This window comes from Hermetia illucens, chromosome 7 (genome assembly GCF_905115235.1).
Source record: "Hermetia illucens chromosome 7, iHerIll2.2.curated.20191125, whole genome shotgun sequence".
Classification (NCBI taxonomy): Eukaryota; Metazoa; Arthropoda; class Insecta; order Diptera; family Stratiomyidae; genus Hermetia; species Hermetia illucens.
In genome coordinates, this window is record NC_051855.1 from 12553966 (window position 1) to 12581773 (window position 27808).

General features: G+C 43.2%; 1 protein-coding gene across 5 annotated transcripts in view; it reads right to left on the minus strand.

Moving 5' to 3' along the window:
- The window catches only part of LOC119661003 (plasma membrane calcium-transporting ATPase 1), a 99911-nt gene that overhangs the window by 58244 nt on the left and 13859 nt on the right, over positions 1-27808 (minus strand). For 3 of the 5 annotated variants that reach the window (XM_038070112.1, XM_038070109.1, XM_038070113.1), the window contains one exon: positions 19155-19329. The gene's annotated coding sequence lies outside the window, so the exon portion shown is untranslated. Of the gene's footprint in view, positions 1-8323; positions 8445-8718; positions 8937-19154; positions 19330-27808 lie in introns of those variants that run through there. The other 2 variants (XM_038070114.1, XM_038070110.1) reach the window with 2 other exon arrangements.

Sequence of the window (27808 nt, forward strand, 5' to 3'; positions counted from 1 at the left end):
CGATGTGTCGCCACATCATTCCGCCTCCAGCTTGAACCGACCACGTGTTCCCGTCAATGGGGTCATTGGGCGAATCTCACACTTCGCGTCCGCTTTTTTCAAGCGGCCGGCGGCTTGTCCAAGGCCTTCAGCCTCGCCAAGAAGATCCACTTAGATCCGCCTCGGACGTTGAGCTTAAAGGGCTGCTCGCCTGGGGGGGGGGGGGGACTGTGACCTCCGAGATTCGAGACAAAGCGTTTGCAACAACATTGCCTTTTCCAGACACGTGTTCAGTATCTGAAGTAAACTGGCTGATATAACTCAAGTGCCGAAGTTGGCGAGAGAACGCTTTAACGGACTTCTATTTAAGCGCGAAAGTAAGGGGTTTGTGGTTCGTGAACACGTATTTTATAACGAGCTAGCGGCGTGTAGCTCACGATCGCTGTTTTGAAAAGAAGCTCAAAGGTTGCCAGATTTGATTCACCTGTTGGTGGAAAGCGGCGCCTACCGTTGTATCTGAGGCATCGTGGAACACAGCTAGGGGTGCATCTGGCTGAGGAAATGCCAGCAGTGTTGCATCAACAAGCTGTTGTATGACCGACTCAAACACATGGACGGCCTCATCAGACCACGCAATCCTTTACCGTGATTGGCAGGACAAAGCTCTTTATCGCCTCAACCTTGCCTGAGTCAGGTTGTATACCGTGAGGGGCTATCAAGTGGCCGAGAAATTTTACCTGCCTTTGCGGGAATCTGCATTTTTCAACATTTAGGACAAGGATGGTAATGTTCGCCAGGACGAAACACCACGAAAACTTTCGGCGCAGTTCGAGACTCACGTCAATCTGCTTATAGCCATAGATGCGGATAGCAGAAGAGTTCTCGGTCACCAGTCGTAGATTTTGCGGAATTAGGGTGTTTGGAAGGGATACTGACACTTCACCAGAAAGCAACTTCTGCCTGGGGAGTCGAAGATTGTAAGGCAACGTGGTACTGCGCCTCGGATAGCCGTCGCTGAGGCACCCAGCAACCCTAGTTTTTTTGCGCTAAACGTGCATCCGGTGATACATTTAGACGCTTGAGATCCGCATTTTCGATGATACCAACAAACTGTTGAGGCCGGTGGGGGTCCTGGCGTGCGACTACCCGATTGCCCCTTTCGGGAAGCAGCTGTCGGCCGTGATTGCGATCGAGATTTACCTCCCGAATGCATAGTACCAACCGCCGGGGCAAGCTTTGTGAAAAATGCGTGTGACAGACAGACAAAACCTCAAAAAGAGCTTAGTGGTATATCCGCGTCATCGACAATACAATTTTTTGAAAATTTGATGCCGACATACACATACTTCGATCGAACCAGGACGGAATCGACTGCCCACATGACCAGCCACATTTGGCTTGAAGGTGGTGACTACCAAACTCTAATACATGAAAATCCTATTAAAGACTATATCCGCTCCTTGCATATAATGCATACAGACAAAAGAATCCGCAACTATAGTCAGTTTGTAAATTTAGATACTATTGCATGAAAATAGCACAGAGCAATTAATAAGCAAAAATTAAAGCGTTAACGAGGCACAAAAAAAGACCAAGCGACCAAGTGAATAATTAACTACAGATCTAAGTGTAATTTTATTCTGTAGTCACAATTCCCTTAGTATGTTTTCAATTTAGTATATTTACATATCAAACACTATCTTGAATAGTTTCACACGCTTTCACACTCTTTTTTAATCAACCATTTTGATAGGAGACGACAACCGCATCTAACAATTTAATGTTAAACTCAATCATTGATTACTCGCTGATAATGGAAATATTGTTATTCTAGAATTATGATCCCATGTACTAATAAAACTAATATATTTACAGTATTTTTGATAAAATCCTTAGAGCGTGTATGCACACGTGTCTAGAATTTATGTTATCCACCTGCCCCACATTAGATTCAATAAAAATCTTTTGGAAATTTGTCGGTCAGATACTCGACAGAACATAAATATTGAGACGATACCGTGTTATTATTCATTTGGGTTGCTTAGATTCAGGAGACCTAACATATTCATAAGTATCTCCATAAATATCTTTTTTTTTTTGCCCCCGTGGAACATACTATATATGTGCAAGCACCTTGTCCCGGAGAACATTAAATAGACACCAATACCGTCACGAACATGACACAGGCTTCCTACTTAGTTGAAGATTTAAATGTTGTTTGCCCCGATGATGACAACAGCGATGATATCATTGTCTAGACCAAGCATGCTATAACGTCATATACTCGCTAGCGAATCTACTCAATCTATGAAGAAGTGTACGCGGTGAATAGATAGATATTATCATTATGAAAAAAGGTGGAGTTCTTGGAAATGGGTGTGTAAATGAATGAGTGAAAAGTTGAAAATAAAAAAAAGATGGTAACAGACTGCAGTAGCTACTCGGAACAGTATAATTTATAAAACTCAAGAGATCGGGTGTGACTGGGGTATTGACGACACTAGGGCCGCTAACAGTCAGACTCTTTCCCTCGACTATTAGCAAACCAACTATAATTCATTACCAATTTTTGACATCATTCTCTACACAAATAACTACGGTGAATGGGGCATATTTAGTAACTTCCACGCATGAATTCAGAACACGTATGTGAGCGGAATTTCGAATACTCATGGTCAGAAGTGTGCAGGTGGGTGAACATTGAACCGGCCTTAACGAAATATGGTCACCAGCAGTTAAATAAGACCTTCAAGTATCTTTTATATACCATTGGAATACGAATCCTGAAATCACCAAGGAGTATCTATAATAAATCGAATCCCTCTTGCGGCGAAAGATAATATCTTTCGCTTGAAGTCACTACTAAGTTACTTGTTAGTTCCATTCAAGACTTTGATGCGTGCACACGTCATGTGTTGGTAAAACGTTATGCATTTTAATTAAACTAACAACGTTCCTAAAATCTCATTCTGTGCTGCTAATAGATCTAATAATATGGCCCAAGTTGTACGAAGATACAATCGTATAGATATACCTGTGTGGAGTTGCTAAATCTCCCAACAGATGCGCCCCTTCGTGCGAGTTAGGGAACGCTCAGTACTTATGCGTAGGTCGAGTAGATGGGAAGCAAACACCCATCCGTAGATAAAAATTGGCTATGGGAAGGACACCCAGAAATCAAACCAAATATGGAGGACGAGAAAGGAAGTATTTCCGACGGTGCAGGGCCTATGGGAGTGAGCAAGCCGACTCCCGGCCATCGATATCCAGTGACCATAGTGCCTCAGTAGTGGAAAATTCGACTACTTTGGCATCTAATGCTACAAGAGATCTTAGACATCTACACTGGATCCTTTTCGCAAAATCTCCAAACTTGTGAGGTCACCAGTGAGGACAACATTGCCCCTAGGCTGTCCAGATTTGGAAAGGAACTTGGATAGTCCCCGATCCCGATCCGAAAATCTGGAATTTTCCTGGCACCTAGACCCCTCAACCTATATACCATTTTGAAGCTCAGACCCTCTACCAATAGTGGTGATCACAAATTAAGCTCCTTTTTGCCAAATTCTCAATATTAACGGAGATATAAGCGTTTAAAGTTTTTCAGGTGGAGGAGAAAAACGCTCAAGTGTCAAGTCGCAAAGTCAAGCGAGAGACGCAGTTGTCGCTTCCTCAACATTAGGTAGGCGAGAACGCGGGCAAACAGAGAAGGAACGGAACAAGTGAACCCCTTGGTGCCCAGCAAGCGACCAAGAAGAAAAGCGTCGCTTCGCTGAAGAAATTTCCGAGTAGCTCTTCAACTACGGCCTCAACTTTGATGAAAAGGAAAAGTCTACAGCTCGTAACACCCGAAGAATGAACAAAGGTGGGCGGCAAAAAGCGACAGAAGGCAAAACAAGTCGGGGAAACTGAAAGCTGGACGCTTCAGGTATGAAAGGTTTTTTGTCGTTTTTTTTTCTAATGAAAACTTCGCCTTTTAAGAGAGGGCAAGCAGGCTTCCGGCCGTCGATATCCCTCGACTGCAGTGCCTCGGTGGTGGATTATTTGGCCACCATTGTATCGAATGCTGCAAGTAGCTCTCAAGAACGCCTGTTCAAAAAACACGGAAAGATACCTCACAGACTGGTCATTCATTAGCTCATAGTGGGGTGACTACACTTCGTCGGGAGATGTTGCAGGATTTAATGTTGAGAGGACGAACACCACTAATGACTTGCCCGCATCTTCTGATCGATATCGTGATGGGGAAAGACCCCGGATAAAGGAGAACGCAAAAAACACAAGCAAGCATTGGACGTCTACACCATACTTGCGGTAACTGACGAGGAACTTGCGCAAATTTGCCAGAGAATTGATGATAAAGAAGCTCTCGGTCTGGATGCTGTTCCCAATAGAGCTCTTAAACTCGATGGTTAAGACCAGACCCGACTGATTTATCAGCGTATTTGAAACATACGTGGTAGAAGAAGTGTCCCCCGATCGGTGGAAGAGGCAAAAACTAATTTTGCCTCCGAAGCCGAATAAGCACCTAGGACATTCATGGAAGAAACTTTCCTGGTGGTATTAGAGGGAGGTCGGCGCTGGAAAAAGTGAGCCAGCTATGTCAGCGAGTAATTGAGGCATGGGGCTCTACACTGCCGCGACCATCACAGCAGGAGACCAAACTACTGGCGGAACCAAGAAATCGCGATGTTGAAGGCAACTTGTCTGTGAACGAGGAGGACAAGAGGGAAGCCAGAACATCGGTAGTCGCAGAAAGAATACCACGATCTTCGAAGCAACCTTAAGAAGGCTATACAGGAAAGTAAGCGGAATTGCTAGAAGCAGTTGTGCCTTGACCGCTGCGTACAAGGTTGTAATGAAAAACATTCGTGGGCAAAAATCACCCCAAATAACGTGCCCTCGACTCTTCTTCAAAATAGGCGTAATCCTTTCCCCCAACAGAAAGAAGGTAGTCCTCAACCAACGGTGCAATAGGACGTCTTCACAATCGTCGGTGTGACCGAAGAGGAACTACGAATTGGGCATAACAAAGCCCCGGGATTATATAGGATTCCGAACAAAGCGCTGAAATTGGCTGCTAAAATCAGGCCCGCATGGTTCATAAGCACATTGGAATCATGCATGGCGGAAGGATTGTTTCCGGCCCAGTGGAAAAGACAAGAGGTTGGTTCTGTTACCGATGACCCAAAAACCACCTGGCGTATCCTCTTGATATCGCCCTATCGGTCTTTTAGACACTATGAGGAAGAAGTTCGAGAGGGTGATATACAACAGGCTGCTTCCTTCGTCCAGCCAGCGGGTGGTCTATCGGAGCGGCAGTATGGGTTTCGCAGAGCACGGTCTACTGTCGGTGATGCTGGATATCAGGAATGCCTTTAACTCAACCAACTGTGGTTGAATTAAGGGCACCCTGGCTAAACTGAGTGTCCTTGGCTGCTTAGCTCGGATAATCGAGAGTAATCTTTCGGAGAGACTTGTTTGCGCCGCTACGTCCGAGGACCCCTGTTATCTTCCACTGTCCAAGATTCGCGAATGAAAGAGGGAGATTAAACGACACCGGAATTATCGGACCCAATAATTTCGTGGAGGAGATGCTGAGGTCCGTAATAAATTGAAGTGCGACAAACGCAACAGTAACTGCGATACAGGAAAAGCTGCAGGAAGTGGAACAAGCCTGGAAAGCGCGATGGACACGTGACTCTCTTCGCGAAGCGGTGATCCCGTGGGGATATGGACAGAAAAATGGAGGTTGTTTTATTGGGTGAGAATCCCACACCCTGATGCAATCTGGCACAGCCGTGTGGTTTTAGGATTTCGACCTATTATTGGTCATAGCCTTGGCCTGAGTGGATCTGGGTCTTTTTGGTCGTTCCTCATGGACTTCGACGCTGAGACCAACCTTAGCGAGTGAGTTTCTCGCCAGCGCAAATTACATGACCATACCGTCATCATAATAATCACTGGGAATGAATTTTCAATGAGGTTAAATACTCCTCACCTCGTCTGAACCAATGTTGAGTCATATGTGCAATGCATCTCAATCAATCGCTGTGCATTAAATTAAAATTATATCACTTTCTATTTAAAGACTTGAAACGTCGGAAATGTGCGTATGATGTAGTCAGTTTCTCCCATAAAAACCACCTACCCCCCTTACACTTACACTTAATTCAGTTTGCTACAATGCAATAACAAAGATTCATGGAAAGACGTTAGCATCGTCATTATTGCTACCACCATTTATGCGATTTGAACAAACACTGAAAATTAAATGGATTTAATGATAAGAGCTCGACTAAAAACTACGTAAGTAAGCGAATTCTCTGCATTGGATGAATCAGATTATTACGTTTATATACATATAAACGAACGAGATTTTCTTCTGGCACATTGTCAAGCATTTTTGCACGTACGTAGGTAGGTTTTATCGACTGATTTTTATGTATCCTACGGAAAGATACATCATCATGAAATTTATCTTATGAAAGGAACTAAGATTGTTTTGAAAATAAAACAGTTAAATGATTTGAATCATCATCATCAAGTCCCTTTCAAGACCGTCTTTTCCTAAAATTTTCTTGAGTTCTTAAGGCATCAACGGAAATGTTTGGGAGTTTTCTGAAGGTGGTAGTATCGATTTGGTTAGTTGTTTTTAGGACGTAGGTGGGACAGCACCCAGTGGATATTGCCACTGTCCTGCACGGAACAGTCAGTCACTACTTCAAAAATAAACGGATGCTTTGTCCGAAAAAGAGGAATCCTTGCATCCTTTAATCCTCAAAAATAAAATCATATACGCGTCTTCAATAGGCTTGTACCAAACACAGAAAAGGAGGGTGGACTCTCAGACAGGCAGTTCGCATTCCGAAAGGCAAGATCTACTGTCAATGCGATCAGTATGGTGACGAAAATTACTGAGGAAGCAGTAGAGACCAATAAATCTTGCGTAACGACATTTTAAAGCTGAAATTGCCCAAAGGAGTCGCAATCATTGGTTGCGCAGACGGCATCGGGGGTGACTACCGTGGCACAAGATATTGAGGAGATCGAGGTCCGCACAAACGAGGTAATTTTTGAAATCAGATCTTGGCTGGAAGACGCATCATGGTTGACCAGAGATTGAAATTCAAGCCCCATCTTGAGAATTTAGTATGCAAGGCTTCCGGGGTTGCGACATTGTTGGAAAGAATGTAGGTGGTGGTTCTAGGCAAAGCCGTCGACTTATCTGGAGAGTTGTCACCTCCATCTTGCTTCATGCAGCTTGAGTCTGGGCATCGCTGCCCCCAGGGCAGAGGTGAGGCAGCGTCAACCTCAGTCAAATTTTTTGCTCTTTTTGAAAACTTGAATGTTTAACCCAAAAAAGGGGAATTCGTGTACTGCCAAAGAGGAAATAGAAGGTCTGTCACCAAGTGGGTGCGGACTCAGGACTTCCAGCATCATCAGCAAAAGAAAAAATTTACTTTGGCCTGGTGTGGGTCTGGACCCATCATATGCAATCGGCGAGTCCTGTACCTACCGTCGGCAATTAGCATGAAATGAAGCTATTTCGGAGTGGCAAAATAGATGGGATGATTCCCCTAAAGGACGCTGAACACACAGGATTATTCCAAGTGTTAGTTACCACCCAAGTCAATTCCTAAGCGGCCATGGAGGGTATCGTGCCTGACGACTCCGGACATGTGTGATGATTCCGGAGGATTTGGAGCATGTTATTTTTAACTACCCGCGGTTCGCCGCCCACAGAATGGAGGCGAAAATTGACGCTGGGCACGGTTGACACCCGAGAATATCGTGGGCCACATGCATCCTGAACAATCTTGGAGAGCGTTGGAAAAATTAATGAAGGCGATCCTCAATCTGCTGAGGAAGGAGGAGCTTCGGAAGAAAGTTGCAAATAACGCCACGAGGCGCAGTTTGTAACCGATCCTACCCGGCGACGTAATACCGAAATGGCAGTCCCGCGAGGTAAGTGCAGGAAGAGGTGGTTTTATTGAGTAAAAGTCTCATATAACGGTATGGCAGGAACCAGCGGTAGGTTTTAAACATTTCCACCTTCCAAGACAGTAAACCGATTTTAATACACAAGACCTTAAAAGCCACTTTGTTTGTTGTTACTCACTAGAATTACGGTTCAATGAATTCTTCTGATTTGTGTTGAATCAGAGTGAGTCAAGTTATATATATATATATATGTTCGCTAAACGAGTTAACTTGACATCAACCAACGCATAAGGCACTCATTTGATAAGCACGTGGTTCAAAAAAAAATTTAAGCCGGTATATTTTGTAATGACTACATTTCATTAACTACTTATAACTGAAAACATCTTGAGTACTCTACCTAGATCTCAGCTTAAACTGGTAAATCCAAAGCTGTATTGAAATACGGCGATAGGCCACAATCCAACAAGTGTAGTCAACAAATATAATCACCCTTCGACACAAATATCGGTTAACTATAACTAAAAACAATATTAGATTAGCTTTATCCAATTCACAAACCGAAAATATAACTTTTCCACTAATGTTACTGAAAACCACAACGTTCAGATACGCAAAGTAACGCGGATATAGATACAAAAATTCACAATATTTATCCAGGACAAGTGTGATAAAGATACTAACATGTCCCGAGACAAATTGATTGTGGAATGCACTATTACGATTGAAGCAAGTGATTTAGTATCTTTGCTACAAAAACCTGGTCTCAAAATTATACGAATTTATAAAACTCACTAGGCGTATTACCGGTTCACAATATATATATGTATCACAGTTTTTCACTTAGATTTAAATCGTTACAAAAGCAAATAACAATACTACAAAGAGCGTTAATCATAAAGTAGAAAACTGGGTGACTTTTATAAAACCGGGCTAGGCTAGGCATCTATAGAATAGACGGAGACTATCTGATGATACTACATTACTGTTTCGCGTCCGAATGTGAAATGGAAATCGGATCTTAATGTAGATATAAGTTTTGTTTCGAATTTTCACTATATACACATTTTTTTTTTTTTGTCCCAGTGAGAAATGTAATCTTCATTTAGAGACTATTGTTTTCAAGTTTTTCCCGCTTGTTTTTTGCATGCAGACAATTTTATGTATTGTTAGAAGAGGAGAAGGAAGGTTACTCATTTAGATTATACTGTTGAGTACACACTACTTGAGGTAGTTTTAATTTCCCCCCTCCCATGTTATCAAAACTTTTGAATACAGACCTTCCAAAACCACTCACTAAAATGGCTTTCTGTAGAAATGAATTTGACGCACTGCTATAAAAAGTATCATCCAAAAACTTAGTACGGTACATATATCTTCAAATTCTTGGTCATATACACTCTGTTCTGATAACACAACACATGAAGATGGAATATAATAGTACCAGTATCACTTACATTAAAAACCAAACATTGCAATAGTCGCTTCATGCTCGTTTCCCAAGATGTAGATAATGGACACAGAAGAGTGATAAAGACTCTCTTGTATACGAATATATTCCGTCCTAACGTCGGGTGGCCCTACAATCGTGCACAACGCCATGAAAGATATGCGCTCTAAAGCTTGATCAAAGTAAGGATAAATCAATCAATCCATTGATTACGATCTTTGCTCCTATATATAAATATCCTGCGATAATTGCGATACGCAAGGCAACCACCAATCAATTTTTTGATGTCCATGGAAAGTTGTTTTTTTAGCAAGTTCTCATGCTGATAATACTCCCATTCCAGAAATTGGACAGCGCCTATAAAATCTGGTAAAAACGAATATTTACCAGAATTTGGGCAGTAAATATAAAGTTAAATAATATTCAATGCGGTCAATGGAACTTTGAAAATGGTGCGGTATCCACATCTCCTCTCTCATTACAAAGTAGCGAATCGAGTAGGAATTTTATATTATCGGAATGAGCTTATAATCACCGTTTCGGCGGTCCCCGATGTGATTAAAGCTCATACTTTAAATTGTTCAGGTCTATAGCATGATTAACAAGAAACAGTGCATGGCAACATTCACCCAGTTTGAATTCAGTTGGGTAATGTATGGTGATAGCTATGTAGACAAATGTAGCTTGAAATTTCAAACGTTTCAACAACTATGTATCTCCTCGTTGTTAAGATTTTTTTTTAAAACGAAACCTTATTAAAATCGACTCTGGCCTGGACTCTCCACCCCTGCCCCGTGGAACCATCATAAGGTATTACATCAGTGGGAGTCCTCTGGGAGTCCCTCGTAATTTGGACAATTGGGACCTGTAGAGGTACTGGCGATTATAATTAATCTCCCCAGCTGCTCCTTGATGATAGCGATCATCTTGTGTCTCCACAGCGGTCACAAAGCCCCTGCCATCTATTTACAGATTTCCTTCCTTTTGGCATTCTACGTCTGCGACAAGTGACTGACTTCAGATCGTATGATAGATACTTGTCCTTTCATCTGCACAGATGTCAGTTCAGGCATCATTCCGGAGATAACGAATCCAGCCCCCTCTGAGACCGTTCTGAAGGCAGAACACACCTTTAAGGCTGTCCGCCTATAGACCGCACCATCATCGTGAAAATAAGTAGTAGTATACCATGGGCATAACCCATCACCGTGTTCTTCTCCGGAACCCGAAAGTTAAGTACATCAATGTACATGATGTTTCCGCGGAGACAACGTACTCCTTGGGTCCACCATCGGTGTCATACCAGAACGTTCGCTCTCGCACGTAGCAATCGACAATAACTGCGAGATAAGTGGGAACACCAATCGTGGCCAGGTACTTTCGTATAAGGTTCCAATTGGCTGAATTAAATGCATTCTTCACGTTCAGGGTCACCACCACACAATATTTGCTGGTACTGCCCCTCCTGTGAATTAAATGGCATCAATGGTTGAACTGACTTTTCAAACCCATACTGCTGATCTGAAAAGCCTCCCTGGCTCTTGACTATCGGAAGTAATCTATTGTAAATTACTCGCTCCAACACTTTGCCCATAGTGTCTAAAAAGCGTATGGGTCTATAAGAGGATGCTTCAACTGGAGCCTTATAAAGACAATAGGAAAACCCTATTCTGCTACAAATCTCCAACCACTCGTCCCTGTTCACTGCAGGAATTGCCGCCACATAAAGAGGTCTCTGAAATGTGTCAGTGCTTTTCTCTTGTTCGGGAACGTGGTCTGTGTCCTCTAAACCGTCTCATCATGATTTTATAGGCGCTCCCGCAAGGATTTACATCTGCTTTCGAGTAAAACTCCTTGAAGGATTCTCTCTTGCTCCGCTAAATGGCAAGAAGTTTGAGGTTTTCGCGGGCGAGTTTTTAAACATGCTCCTTTTGTCCCTGATAATTCCTTCCTATCACCCTCCGAACGGTTCGTCTGGCTCGGTGGCAGGCTGACTGAAGGCTGGCCAATTTACTATTCCACCAGTAGTTAGATCTTCTACTGGGGAATGGACACCTAGGCATGGCTGTATCACATGCCTTGGCGATGCATTGTATGACATGGAGAGCTCTCTCTGTGGGACCGCATGCTTTAGTGGGTTGGCTTAGCCACACCTCCCAGAAGCTTCCCTCGTCCAACACTTTTACAGACCAGCCCGATGCCCTTCTCGGTTTTAGGTATCCTGTTTCCCTGGCCTGTGGCTCCCTCGTCATATCAAAATTGATTGCCTGATGATCTGGTAGGAATTTTAATGTCAGGGCCCTTGAATGGGGCATGTCTCAGTCAGACTCCAGAGGGAAAAGGATTTTGGAAATGGTGGCGAGAACCAGGCTCGTTGTTTTAAACACCGGACGTCAACGTTTCGGCCACCAGGCTGTGAAGCAAGCATTCCTGACACTACTTTTGCGTCGGAATTTCTGGCATCATTGGTAGAAGGGTGGCGAGTCCTAGAAGACTTATCGCGTACATCGCGTTCAAAGTGGTTGACGCTACTTGTCGGCGAACACCAACGCGACAAGCCTTCTATGTACTTGTGGACTACAGAAATTGCCGACCTACGAAGGGAGTGTCATAAGCTCCGTCGTTTGGCACAAGGTTTGCACGCCAACATGGAGGCTTGCGACATAAAAGCACAGTATAGATCAGCAAAAAAAGACTCCGCAGCGCTATAAGCGGCTGACAGAACCTTGTCAACGAGGTGAATGATGATCCCTGGGAACTTGGCTATAAGCTTGTCACCGGAACGGATCGTGTTACATTCTCTCGATGATGGACCGATATAGGAGGTAGCCGGAAGCAGTTCCGATTGCGCAGATGGCGGAATGCGTGGCAAATGCATCCCACAACATCTGAACAACATCGTGGCCGACCAAGGTTCACAATTTGAGTCAGTGCTCTTCTGCAGCCTTCTTTCGCTGGTGGGCATTTCGAGATCGCGAATCACTGTGTACCACCCATCATCCAACGGGCTGATAGAACGTTGGCACCGATCATTGAAAGCAGCGATCACGTGTTACGAATCAGGTAGATGGACAGAAATTTTACCAACCGTTCTTCTCGGACTACGCACTGCGTTTAAGGAGGACCTCAAATGTTCCTCAGCAGAACTAGTATACGGGACGACTCTCACGTTCCCTGGAGAGCTTCTCGTACAAGACGAAAACTCAACTGAGCAGCATATGTGTGCGGAGCAATTACGACACGACATGGGAAAACTTCGACCCGTTCCAGCTTCCCATCATCATAGGAATAGTGTTTTCGTACACAAGGCGTTACACTCCTGCTCGTATGTGTTCTTGCAATAGAGCGCAGCGAAACCACCACTGATACCACAGTACTCAGGACCTGACATGGGAAAACTTCGACCCGTTCCAGCTTCCCATCATCATAGGAATAGTGTTTTCGTACACAAGGCGTTACACTCCTGCTCGTATGTGTTCTTGCAATAGAGCGCAGCGAAACCACCACTGATACCACAGTACTCAGGACCTCATCGTGTTGTCAAGCGACGATACGATAGTGCTCAGAACAAAAAAAGTTAACGTTACGAGCGAACGACTGAAGCTAGCATTCGTGGCGAACGAAGACCTTGAAGCAAGCCAGGGTTCGATCCTACCCGAAGCGTTTTCGACCAGACAGCCAAACCGAAGAACATAGAAGGGAATGAGCGGGCTGACGGATTGGCCAGGCTAGGCTCTCCTCTTGGCAATTCTTCGGTGAATACAATCGGTGTTTCGCTGGTGGCTGTCAGGGGCGCAATCTACCCGCACTACCTGGCAGCCGCGGGCCTTAGATGGCGAGGGCTTACGAGCTGTGCCAGGTCAAAGAGAATTTGGCCCTGTTATAAGCGGGCGATCACGAGAGCTCCTGTGCTAGACGCGTGCAAATGCATTCAAGATTACGGCGGTCTGCATGGGGCAGTGGCCCATAGGAGACCATGCCGCCAGGCTCGGCATAACCTACAATTCCCATTGCCAAAGCTGCGGAGAAGGAAGGGAAACCCTCATGCACTTTTTCTACGATTGACCAGCTCTAGTTAGAGTCAGGCAACGGCACTGGGTAAACCATTCTTTGAGGACCTCAGAGAGATTTCTAGCTGCAGGGTGGGAGAGCTGCTTTCCTTCATGAATGCTACGGGCTGGCTCTGAAGATCCGAACCGGCTAGACTCTGCCTCCCTGCTGTCATAACAGCACCCCATAAAGAGTCTATATTCCCCATTGACAACATATATACGTACGTAATTTCTATAATACAATGCAAATACCTTATGAAGAAATAAGAATCTATCGCATTTCGAATATTTACGCACACTTACAGTTGTAGAACGTTGTTATCAAAAAATCTTTGTTGACTTTAATCCGCACAAAAGCTTGTTCAGATCCTTGAGACGATGGAAAATCTCTGGTAAATATTTTAAGAGCTATCATAGGATCATGTAGAAGTATTTAACTTAAGACTAAAAATGTTATTTGAAGGTTTCATATTTTTCCTATGCGTGGGTACATGTTATGCAATTATCTCATTCATATCCGCATCTACGGAGGACACAACTAAAGAAGGGTAAAGCCTCCTTACTTTCAGAGGAATCGAAAAGGGCATCAAATGTCCATAATTAGAAAAGATAATAAATTCCAAGTCCATGGTCCGCACAGTTACCATAAAACTAGCAAGAACTAAATATAATCAGACACATTGATTGCCACTCATATCATACTTAAACATACGTGTTCACTCACACCTTACGTTTATTTTATTCTGCATTAATCTTATTGTTGCTTCAGAGTAATGATTTGCCTATGGCGCAATGCGTTTGATATGAAATGTATTATATCTCTGACGTCATTGTTACTATACCGGGGACAAGAAAACGTGCCATTTAATATGTATATATGATGACATCATGTGTATTAACCTTCTCTATATGATTTATGTGAGAATTGCAATAGCGCGATAACGTACTATATTTAGGAGCATCAAATCAAAATCAAGTACTCGAAAAGCAAATTGATCATATCATCTACGATAACGTGGCAGAAAAAGTATTGATAAAAAACTTATAGTCATAATCCCCCGGCTAAGTATGCATCATGTTACAATTTGTACGCATCCAGGTAGCATTTAATCTATAAAATAAATATTTCCAGCGTTTTATTTGATGTTGGTAAATTGTCCGCATTGCGTCTCTCTACTTGATATCCCCCAACCCTCACCACCCCGTCGCCGTCTCCTCCATCAATTATCTTCATTTTTCATAATTTTTTTGAAATTATTTAGCAATAGACGTATAATGGGTATTCTTATCACATTACCCCTGATATCAAAGACGCATAGTGAATTCCAGAGAATTGTCTGATTTGTTGTTGTTTTTCAGGGTGTTTGCTATTATTTTTTAAAACCAGCAAAAACGTTACGAACATATATTATATATTACGAATACACGTATCAGAGTGATATCTTAATAATTGTCTTTTTAAGTCATTACAAATAGAAGAAACACGTGATAAGTCTAGGAAGGTATACATTCACGTAACTAGACTAGTTAGCAATCGCTTCTTATTTTGGATCCAAGGACGTCAAGTTAAAATGGCTATTTACTGAAAAATAGGAGACCCTAATTAGTCACTTGTATAATCTACAATAATTAAGATAATAAATTCATCATCCACGCACATTAAAATGTGACTGATTGGAAATCAAGTATCGCAATCGATTCCTGGCAATGTGACCCATATCACTTTAGGATTTTCCACGAACCTGTCACTCTTCCTCCACTGTCCTACGCTGTGCAGTTCTAGTGCGGTAACCCACTTTCCGGCATAATCTGCAATGGAGTTATCACCCTTTCTCAATGTGTCATCAATGCATATATATACTACCACTTCCATCCTTTGATCAACACTTCCACAGTTATCTGGTCCATATGCCAATGGAGTTCGTCATTTTTTTATTGCCTCAGGCAAGAATACGCCGATGACATCACGCAGAAATCAGCTTCTGAGTAACAGTGACCGTCAGCAATTTCCTCGTACTAATCAGAGAGAATATTGGCGCGGAACTCCCGACGAGAACACTACCGAGTACCAAACGGATTGCAGACAGCCCATTGCAGAGCGAACTGGAGAAAAAATGAAAGGAAGAAGGGACATCTGAAGGAGACTTCACTAAGGTACTTTCCAAGGCCCAAAAAAAAACGGGGAAGAAGAACAAGAGACAGCAACAGGTCGCGTCATCAAAAAAACCTCTGCCTAAAATTAAGGCGGACACGAAGGACTGAGCACAAAAAGAAAAAGTGGGGAGACGAAGGAGGACTAGACTGCTTATTAAGCCAACGGAAGGCAAGACTTTTGCCGCGAAATCCTCAGTGAAATCCGTTACAAGATTAAACCAGAAGGTAACGGAGCAGAAGTGTCTTCCATTCGTAAAACGCAGGATGATGGAGCCCTAGTCAAACTAGGCTCGAGGACAATAAATAAAGTTACGTCCTGTGAAGCACTCAAAGGGTCTTCTAGGAGAAAAAGCTTTGATTTCCACCCTCAAACCCACGTGTTCTCTGCAAATCCGAGACCTTGACTGTCTCACAGAAAAGAACGAGGTAGAAGAGGCCATCAAACGTGAATGTCCGTATTGGCATCACCTCTGCGAACTCCCGAGGCCAAAAACTCGCTGAAGTAGAAGTTGCCAGGCAATATGCGAGGAAGCTTCTAAACAGCGGAAAAATAAAAATTGGTTGGGTAGTGTGTAGGACACGAATCCAGGCCGCCACAACCAAATGTTGCTGATGTTTGGATTATGGGCACAGATTTGCAGCCTGTCGGGGTCTTGACAGAAGGGCAACATGACGTAAATGCGGTCAGCCAGGTCATAAATCGAACACTTGCAATAAAAAGGAAAGCTGTGTCCTATGCAGGGATCGTGGCACGACTGATGAGAGCGTTGCGCACACTGCGAGCTCGGGGCGGTGTCCAGTCTTCAGAGCAAAATTGGAAAGAGCTAGGACAATATGCACCGGAGTGCAACCGCTTACGAGTTGCTAGCGCAGTTCCCTGCGAAAAGCAAAGCTGATTTAGTACTCATCAGTGAGCACTGGTGAAACAAGGACCCAGTTTCAGTTTCCTTAGGGTTCTTATTCAAGGCCGAGGGGACGGCTTTGTCTGGATTCGGTGTTCAGGAATATCGTTTTTTAATGTCTATCTTATGTCGACTGAGACGATGCCGGACTTTCGACGCAGGCTTAATGCTTTGGAGGACGCTATCTTAGGCACAGATGGGCGGATCCTGGTCGGGGGTGACTTCAATGCTAGGGCACTTGAATGGGGCATGCCTCACACAGACTCCAGAATCGAATTCTCGAAATGGCGGCGAGAACAGGGCTGGTAGTTCTAAACACCGGATTCACCCCAACGTTCCGACGCCCGGGCTGCGAGGGAAGCATTCCAGACGTAAACACTCTCGTAAATTCAGTTATGAACCTGGTAACGACGGCCTGTGGAACCTCCATACCCAGGAGGGCATCGAGGCGTGGCAAACCTTCTATGTATTGGTGGACATTGGAAATCGCAGAGCTCCAGAAGGAGGTACGAGGCATACACCATAATGACGGAGTACAAATCAGCCAAAAGGAGACTCCGCAGGGCAATAAACAAGAGCAAAGCCCGCTACTGGCAGGATCTGGTCAACCAAGTGAATAGGGACCCGTGAGGACTCGGTTACAAACAGGTAACCCGAAAAATCGGGGCTCTGAAGAAACGCTGTTCACTTAAGGTCGAGTAGATGGACCTTGAACTCCTTGGGCTCAGGGTGGACAGCGGCGCGCAGTAAAGCGCCATGTCGGAGGAGGAGGGCGGTACTCCGACAGTGGAAAAGAGCTCCAAAAAAGAACGGAGCCAATGGTCAGCACTAAGATAGCCCAGATAAACCTCCGCTATGCGAAAGCTGCATCTGCGGTAATCGCAAGGGCAAGTTCCAAGGAAAACATTGGAATAGTACTGGCTCAGGAGCCCTGGATGTACCGGGGCAGATTCACGGTCTGAAACGAGGAAGCATGGAGGTAATTTGGGACTCCTCTTGTGAAAAACCAAGAGCTTGCATTTTTCTTATACGTCATTTAAAATATATGTCTTTCAGAGTTCCTGACACAGGGACTTTGTTCCTATCCAAGTCTCATTGAAAGCCGATAGGAGTACTTGAGAGGCAGTTGCCGCATCGGGATACTTCCCAGGAGACGAAATTCGAACTCCACCGGAACAAGCCGCTAAACTGGTAAAGTATTGTGAGAAGAGGGTGTTACTACTTCTCCTCGGCTGCGATGCCAACGCCCATCATGAAGGCTGGGGAAGCAGCGACACCAATCGATGAGGTGAATTTATTCTTAGCAATATATAGCTTAGGGAACACTCCAACGTTTGTGACCAGCACTGGACAGGAGGAACTAGACATAACTCCAGGAAATACTCTAACGAACGGGATGGTCAGGAATTGGAGGGTGTCGGATGAGCCCTCTATGTCTGATCAAAGAATGATCAGATTCGAGATTGAGGGTAACTCCGAAATAAAAAGAATAAGGAATCCCAGGAGAACGGATTGAGAATCCTATGTAACGCACTTGAGCAACAACATAGTCCACCTTCAAGGGGGCGGTGACATCAGGAGCGAACTGGAACTAGAAACAGCAGTGGAAAACGTCAACAAAATTCCGGTAGCAATAAAGTTTCGCAATTTGTATGTTTCTAGCCCACAAATTTCAATCCCTTTTAGTCGCCTTTTACGACAAGCAAGGAATACCATGAGACTACAAAACTTCATTGAACTTATTATTCGTAAAAATAAAAAATTGGAAATACAGTATCTGCCCATCGAATTATAAACAACGAACTTTTCTTTAAGAAAATTTACTACATCTCTCGCTTTTGGTGATGAGGAAAAGTCAGTTAGTTCTCTAAGCGGCTCCATACAGCAGCGCCTCCACACTGCTCGACCCCCAAATGATACTGAGTTTCAGCAACGGCGCACGGCCACCTAGCATAGCTCCGTCAGTAAGTAGTTAATTTTAACCGTCCCACTTATTGACAGGCAGTTTATGAACTGCTCTTTTGGTCACTTATAAGAGCAATCCTCGGGAACGTCGGAGACAAGCTCAATTTTCTCCTCATCTAGCCCAACCAGCGCGATATTGAAGCCAACGGCATCTATTGGGACGCCGGCCAAAGCGAATTAAGCCTCGAGCTGGAAAAGCCACGCTGCCAGGCACGACAAAAAATGAACTCTAGGTTGTTCATCCTTCGGCCTTAGTGACTTTTGCCTAGATATCTTGCGAATGATGTTGGATAGACACTATTTCAAACGAACAACTTGGCCGGCGCACAGGCTTATCACTTGTATGCAATGTGATAAGAAGAAGAAGAAGAAATGGCAGTGGATAGGTCACATATTAAGGAGGGACGACAATTGCATTTCGAGCTATGCCCTCCAGTGAAATCCAGTCTCCCAAAATGGGAGGGATCAGTGGGTCGTCCCAAGTGCACTTGGCGCGAGCGTCTCAAGACGTCATGGGGGGGAGCTGAAGCGCATTTCAGGCGTGGCATATATTAACAATCTACAGCTTCCTCACACGGAATATACCTTCATGCAGGACGGCGCACCTTGCCATACATTCAAAGCTAGCATGAGTTACCTAAATTAAAATTCAAGGGACAGATACCGTATATGTTAATATTGTAATTATAATTTTAATATAAAACTTACCAAATTAATTTTGGGATAAATTTTCCTTATGAGATCACCGTTTCATTTACCGAATAGAAATTCCTAATTATGTATAACGTTTAAACGTATGTATTTCCTAGTATTTAATATAATACATGTATGTATGTGTAGTCCTCTGCTTATAACTTCTAGTTTAAAACATAGATTGGAAAATCTGAAAAGAAATAAGATTAGAAAAATTATTGAAGATTGTTTTATAATTGCATTTATGTAATTAATTTTTTGTTAAGGTTTTGTATGAAAGAAGACCTCATTAGAATCGAGTCGATGTCTGTCTGCCCCCCCCCCCCTGTTCCCTTTTGATGATTGCTACTACATCGTCCACATATCTGATCTAGAATCACGGGAGTGCCCCAGCCTCCTTGAGTTCATTCTCCATAAATACGTCGTATAGCAGGGGTGACAGGGGGTTGCCCATTGCCCTGGGAGGAGGAGGAGGAGGTTCTACACTTGCGGTTTCAACAAATCGATTTTTTGCGTTCTCTTTTTAATCTCTATGTATCTACGAATATACCACTCAAAGGATTTTGCCGAAAACATATTCCTTTCCAGGTTTCTGGAGCCTTGAAAGTACCCATCTCCGGACTTTTCATTCATTGACCATTTACTGTAAGCGCCACTACCCAAAATAACAATGAGTCACTCAACGCCTGTATTTGGAGCTTCTGTCCCAAATACTTTTTTGGCGGTCATGATCTTCAACGAAGGATTTTCATGGTTTCTACAAACCGTGGAAGTCATGGGGATCACCTTGCATTCTCACGCTGGAACGTAAGCCGCTCGACTCGCCAAAAAGTGCATAGACCGCTCCGAGTGCGGAGTCAATGACACGGTTAAAAGGGCCTGGATTGAACAGAGGGTGGGGAATGTAGCCAGCCTGAAGCAATTTCAGGACGATGAGGGTGAGCTTAGTGGCCCTGGCATAGCAAACTACTGTACAAGTTTCCCAATGAAATTTTAATTTTTACAGCCCCCAAAAGGTCAAAAAATTGAGTGCGAAAAACAATTTTTTTTTTGAAAATTGCATTATTTAAACAAACACAGAAATCACCTGTGCACTTGTGTTGAAACGAAATCATCAGTTTACGGGGGATCCACTCCAGACTTCATTAGAGAGCGGACGAGAGGCCAAGACGAGGTAACTCTGAGGTTGGCAGAGTACCAATCCGATCCCAAGTCAATAGGTAAAAAACACGTTTTGGCAGGAACCAGAATGTGATATTAACAGGGATCAATGGATCAGACTGTGGGGGACCTTAGGTTCTCCTTGTGGATCTTAGGTTGGCACCTAATTCTTGGCAAGAAAGGATTAGGCATTCGTAGTTGAGACGGATGGGACACAATCAGGAAGCATTCTTTTAATTCTTTCTCCACCAGTTGGATGGAAGCCGACAAGGGATCTTTACGAAGTTCAAAATAGTTCCCTCCTTGGAGTTTTTCCATTACCAGGTCTTCGTATTGTTGCTTATCCATAATTACTATGGGATTGCCTTTATCAGCCTTCAGATAATAGACAGATTTTCCCTTGAGGCTCTTAACGATCTCCTTTCCTTTCCAGTATAATCCAAAATCCAAACAGACAACGTTGATGGGGTACAACAAAATCATTGGGCGGTCAAATAGAAAAGTCCCGAAAAAAGATACATTCAAAGAGAATATTGACACATTCGTCGCTTCTCAATTACAATATCCTGTCCATTCTATCACATTTGCCATAGATGTATAAATTCAATATTAACCGACAATAAGGGCAACATTTCTATAGAATATGGAATCAGATATTTCTTACTTATAATAGATAGATACTAACAGAATATCCTACAATGCATTGCCACAAGAAAGATAATAACAGTGACATGGTTAACAAATTGTATGAAAGAAAGTAAGAAAAACCAAGTGATGCTGAAATTTCCTGTGATAACAAAGGAAGAAATCTATCAGCCTGTTATAGGGGAAAAAAAGATATTTTCCGTGATTATTCTGTGAATTGTGATTATTGTGAAAAGTACTTGTTTTGATATGGCACTTCAAAACTCCGAGGATACGTTTGTAAATCTTAGATAATTACAATAGTAGAAGTACCAAATATTCATTGTTTTTCTTTGAAAATCTTAAATAGCCAACGATATTCGGAAGCATTAGAACCTATTCAATTAGGTATTATCCAGTGATGAAATAACGACAAGAGGCCCGGCCGGATGCTGAGAGTCCTAAGTCCCACTTGATGGCAGACCGGAGCCCTCGGAGCAGCGTGACCAAAAGTACGGTATAATTCGCACTCATGTGGTATTTGCGATTATATATAAGTGGAACGACTGCCACTTGTCGCTACACTTAGGACTCCCAGCATCCTCAAAAAAAAAAAATCACTTCGGCCGGCTTTAGGTTTGGACTTCCGACGAATTTCACTTCAATATAATTGGAACTCATGTGTTTGCGATTATATATAAATGGAGCGATTACCACAGAATTGAGGCAGTATCTGATGAATTGCCTCTGCCATGGACGAAACTGTAAGTCATGTAATTCCTATCGTGAATTAAAGCATTTAACAACGAAGTTGGTAAGGACCAGAAGGTTTGAAGTCGTAGATCTATGTTTCACGAAATCATGCTGCTCTCTTTGACAATGGGGTGACCAAAGTGCGCGGTGAACCAGTCTTTGACATATCTTTCCAGGATTTTGGAGCAAGAGGAGAGAAGAGAGATGAGGCGGGAGGCGGTAGTTCACATCGAGAGAAGGTTCTTCGCTCTTGAGGATAGGGATGATAAAAGCCTCTTTCTAGAGATGGCGAAAGCAGCATTTTTCTAGACTTTTGTTTTAGATTATACACAGGGGGAGGTATTAAGCCTACAAATAAGTTCTGTCGGTTTTCACAATAGATGGCGTAGCTTGTTTTTTATTCCATTGATCCACATTTCCAAACATTCATCGGAAAGCTACTGTCAATAGGCACAAACGTCAGTATAAATTATTTAATTGAAGTGTAAACAACAATACTTTTTTCATCAACGAAAATGGCCAATTTTGTACCAAATAATGTTTTTTTTGCGGAGAGTTCTACTTCATTATTTCAATATGAAGAAAAAAGCAACCGAAAGTCATTGCATTTTGGTGGAAGTTTATGGTGACCATGCTCTATCTGAAAGTGGCAATTTTGACTTGGAGGACGAAGAGCGCGCCGGACGGCCAACAATTTTTGAAGATGAAGAATTAGAGACATTGCTCGACCAAGATCCATCGCAAACGGAAGAAAAACACTTGGAGTCACTCAGCAAGCCATTTCCAACCGTTTAAAAGCAACGGGAATGATCCGAAAGGTCGAAAGTTGGGTTCCGTATGAACTGAAGCCAAGAGACGTCGAACGCCGTTTTTTCACGTGCGAACATCTGCTCCAACGACAAGAAAGGAAGGGTTTTCTGCATCGAATAGTTACTGGCGATGAAAAGTGGATCCATTACGATAATCCCAAGCGTCGGGCAACGTGGGAATACCCCGGCCATGCCTCATCATCGACGGCCAAAGCGAATATTCATGGTGAGAAGATCATGACGTGTATATGGTGGGACCAGCTGGGTGTGGTATACTATGAGCTGCTAAAATCGAACGAAACGGTCACGGGCAAACTCTACCGACGTCAAACGATGCGTTTGAGCCGCGAACTCAAGAAAAAACGGCCGCAATACCAGCAAAGGCATGATAAAGTTATTTTTCAACATGACAATGCTCGTCCACATGTTGCACAGCCCGTTAAAACATATCTAGAAACGTTGAAATGGGAAGTCCTACCCCACCCGCTGTACTCTCCAGACATTGCTCCTTCTGATTACCATTTGTTCCGGCCGATGCAGCATGGCTTGGCTGATCAGCACTTCTCCAATTACGAGGAACTCAAAAAATGGCTCGATGAGTGGATAGCGGCCAAGCAGGCCAATTTTTGGCACGATGGTATCTATGAATTGTCTGAAAGATGGAAGAAAGTTGTGGCTAGCGATGGGCAATACTTTGAACAATGATTGTATAACCAATTTTTCACAATAAAGCTTCAAATTTAAAGAAAAAACCGACAGAACTTATTTGTAGGCCCTATAAATGTGTTTTCCAGGATAAAAAGGAAGAGGTTAGGAAGCCCATCGGGGCCAGGTCCGACTTTTGGGGTCAAGATTACCAATGAGGAACTCAACCAAGGAAGGCGTAAGGAGAGGAATGGCTAGAGATTCAGAGCAGTATGCAGTTAGAAAAGGCGTAGTGGGTGGAGTGGTCATGGGAGAAAACACGGAGAAGAAGTAGGTGCAGAGAGGGTCGCAGGATTGTTGTAAAGAATTGGCAGTGGAGTCATCAAAACTGATAGAAGGGAAAGATTGAGTGGGAATACGAGGATGCTTGTCTGTTACCGAAGTTTGCCTGAAACAGGCAAAGACACTTGTCTAATAGTGTTTTTAATATGCGTACGCCACGCAATATTCTGTCGCGCTGTACCATTCCGAATGGTCCTAAGCTTCAAATGATCCCCGCCCTCTCAACTTCCTTCTACTGCTGCGAATCACTGCGAGATAAGGCAATCGCATCTGAAAATGCAAGGATTATAATTACATGTTTCTGATTATATGATTATGTAATTATAATCATAATTACACTTGATTAGCTTGATAATGATTATAATCATGTAATCATGAAATGCGTAATCATAATCACATAATCATGATTATGATTTTGCCCAACTCTGGTATATGCTGCGAATTTTCTTGGTAGAAACTGCATGTAGATAGCATCTTCTCCAGATAAATGAGTAAAAGCTGATTCAAATACGCTTGACTAGCTTTCATGCCAGCATCCAAACTGACTGCGAAGGCCTTCAACTGAGATAGGCTTCTTCATTGTTTACTATCTTTCATTAGTACCCCACTTAGCGCCACTGCCCCACTTTTTATCAATATTGCAATTCTCATTTTTACTAGGGGAGACATTCGATCTCCTTTGTTACAACTTGCGTATCCTCTTTAACTTGGTACGAAAAGGAAGATATCTGGTCAAGGCAAATCATTTGTTTTTGAAACTCATTAAAAGTTTCTTGAAAAATCCTCAACGATAGCGAAGTACCTTCTGCAACTGCACTAATTAGAATTGGCCTTTGCCGCTTTATTTCCACCCAGCCTCCTTCCGCCTGTTCCGTCTTCTAACTCGTTTCTTTTTATGCTATAGCCTTCATATTTCGTTAATCAGGTTTCGGTGAATGCAATCAATATGCACGTACTTGGAATGCAAGTACTCTTTTCTCTTGCAGTAACCTCATCGCTTTAAATTGAAGGTGATGAATTGTAAAAACAATGAGAAGGTGAAGGCTACGATAGCGTACTTGGTGAAAATTGAGGGTGATTTCTTATGGACGGGGAAAGTGTTTAAGGGCTACGTTTGTGGTATACATGTGCCCTGGAGTGCAAAAGGTTGCAATTTAAATTGGAAAAAAAAACACACATCAAACGGGTCATAAGGCAAAACGTATAAGCCAAATGTCATCTTTGATATCGTCCTTCTGATTTCAGATAATGGCCGTTAATTTCAACACAGGTTAGTAGGCAATTAAGGTGATGAGTTCGAGCTAGATTTTTAGTATTCGTTGTTTGGAAAATGGAACGACCTGGACATGATAAAAATATCATTAAGTCTAGGCACGGATGTAGTTCTATGAAAAAAAAAAAAGAGAAAATTGAAGCAAATGAGAGCGAATTAGGAGAGATATTTCTTTTCACTTTTCTACTTTCGCCATAAGAGAACTGGATCGATAGTTGTGTATTCAGCCTAACCTATTTACTTTTCATATCCATTCAATCACGCCCATTCGTTTTCAAATTCATCATTTTATCTTCCTATTTCTCATTTGCAGGTTTTCATCCGGAATACCAGAAAAATGAGAGGCTAGACTTAGATAGATGACAATGGAAGCAACAGAAATGCAAGAGCTTTATATATGGGGAGTATATGACAACTGGGCAAACTGGTAAATTGTCCAAATCAATAAACTGCATTCAAAAAAAGCACAAAGATAATAGGATCACCACCGAGAACCGGTAGAGAATCAAACCAAAGAAAGAGCCCCACTTTTCAGTGTAGCAAATGTCACAGAAAAACCAACAGGAGAAACCGACACCAGAAATAACCTGGCCAGCATGTGACATCATAACCAGCACCAATGGTTGCATAACACTGCCAAAGTAGACGACGGCAGATAAAGCAACACAAACATCCCCAACGACGCTGCTACACAGAAAAGATCTGACCAAAACCCGGAATATTCGGAAGATTGTTTCACAACCAAGACACGAAACATAAAAGCATGTCAGGGAACCCGTTGACGATTCAACCATACACCAACAGGTACAAAAAAAGGAAGGATCTCCGGGTCGGATAACGCTAAGGTAAAAAGAAGCCACCAGCCAAAGGGATCTGAGCCTAAGTTGCAACGAAACCGTCAAGAAGCGCTGGTAATAACAGCAAAAAGAGGGTATGTCCTATGTTGATATTTTACGAAGTGTTAAGACAGTTCCCCATGAAGGAGCTTAGCGACAATGTAACGCAAATTAGGTGAACACAAAATGAATGACTGATGTTGGAACTATCGAAGAAAAAGAAAGATCACGATGACCTACAAAGGAATATCGAGGCTTCACTCGCCGAGCAAACGACCCTCCGCGTAAGTCGGCCAATGGTTACAATAGAGGGTAAAGATCTTGACGAAGTTACTACCAAAAAGGACATCTATGCAGCGCTCAAACCCCAAAGGACGTGCAGCAAACGGGCATCAATAGCCCAAGGAGAGCGTACCGTACAGCGACTCTAACTTTTGTCTGTGACTTCATCTACAAAAGCACTGTCTGCGGCTAAAATCCGCGTCGATTAGGTCCTGTGCAGGCTACGCCAGTAAATTCCGCTGAAAAAAATGTTTTAAATGCCACGGATTTGAACATATGACGAAGGATTGCACAGGCACTACTGATAGATCCAAACTGTGTCGAAGATGTGGAGAAGAAAATCATTTGGCGAAGGACTACAGTAAAAAGCCCTCACTGCCTTCTATGCAGGGAAAACAAAAATCGCGATGTCCAACCTATAGGAGTATGCAACTCTGAAGGGTGAGTACGCGGTGGGGGTGTTCGTAGACATTGAAGGGGCGTCTGACTGTTCAAAAACTTTGTGATACCGCCAGAGCGCATGGTCTTGATGATGCTTTAATTAAGTGGATTCATGCTATGCTAACGCAGAGGTTGCTGTGTGCTGAAATGGGTGTCGATCGCTACCTAATAACAGAAACAACGAAAGGCTGCCCCCAAGGAGTATGCTGATCGAGTCACTACTATGTCAATTGAAAAATTTGCCAATACAGCGCTCAAGCTTATGCTGATGACGTGGCTGTGCTTGCTGTTGATCGGGATCTTGAAACAATGTGTAGAAATATACAACGTGTTATCGATCTGATAGACAGTTGGTGCCTCAGTTAATCCAAATAAAACCACAACGGTATTATTCACAAAAAGGAGAAAACTGGATGGACTTTGCCTCCCAGAGATTAAAAGCGCAACCCTTCAACTCTTCGAAGAAGTGAAATATCTGGGAGTCACTCTAGATAAAAAAAAAACTTTGGAACAAACATGTAGAGGTGAAGTTGAAACCACCTCTCTCCGCTTATGACCTTTGCCTCAACATGGGGACTTAGGCCTCATGTGATAATGTGGATATACGTTGCCATCTTTAGGCTGATGTTCGCTTATGCATCCATAATACGATGGGTTAAGGTTGTCACCGTAAACTAAGATCACTGCAAAGAACTGTGTTTCTGGATGTCACCGGTGCTATGAGGACGACATCCGGCACAGCTCCAAATGCGTTACTCAATTTGTAGCTCCTGGATATATTTATTTAAAGTACTGCAATGAGAGCAGCTCATAGACTAATTCGATTAGATTTATAGGGACGAACGGATGTAGGGGACACAGGGCATTGGAGCAATTACTGAGAGTATTGAGTTCAGTTCTTACAATGCCTTCCGATTCTCGGGTCCCCATACATTTGTTTGGTAGAAGATATGAAGTTACCCTGAAGCATGGAGAGACCTGATAAGTTCCAGAGGAATGCGTGGCCGGACATACGGAAGTCTTCTATACCGAACAGGATTCTGGAGCCGGAGTATACCTCTCGGATAAAAACGAGAAGTGGGCTTTTCCTTTGGGACAATATGCAATGGTTTTTCAAGCCGAAGTTTATCCGATCTTAAGGGCGGCAAACTGGATGATTGACGAGCGGATGAAGGACAGGCACATCGCAATCTGCAGTGATAGCCAGGCTGCATTCAGGGCGTCCTTTGATCACCTCGAAAATCGTTTAGGAATACAGAACCCGTTTGAACTCTATCTCTAGATTCAATACGGTGGAACTACTTTGGTTACCTGGTCACTGTGGCATAGAGGGAAATTGAAATCTCGGATGCTTTAGCGAAAGAGGGATTAATCTCTTGCATGCCGGGACCGGAAGCAGCAATTGGAGTATCAATAGCAAGTAGTAAACTGGGAACAAGCACAATGACAAATGGTAGAGCCTAAACGCTGCTAGACACACCAAAGTTTTTCTGCCAGAATCGA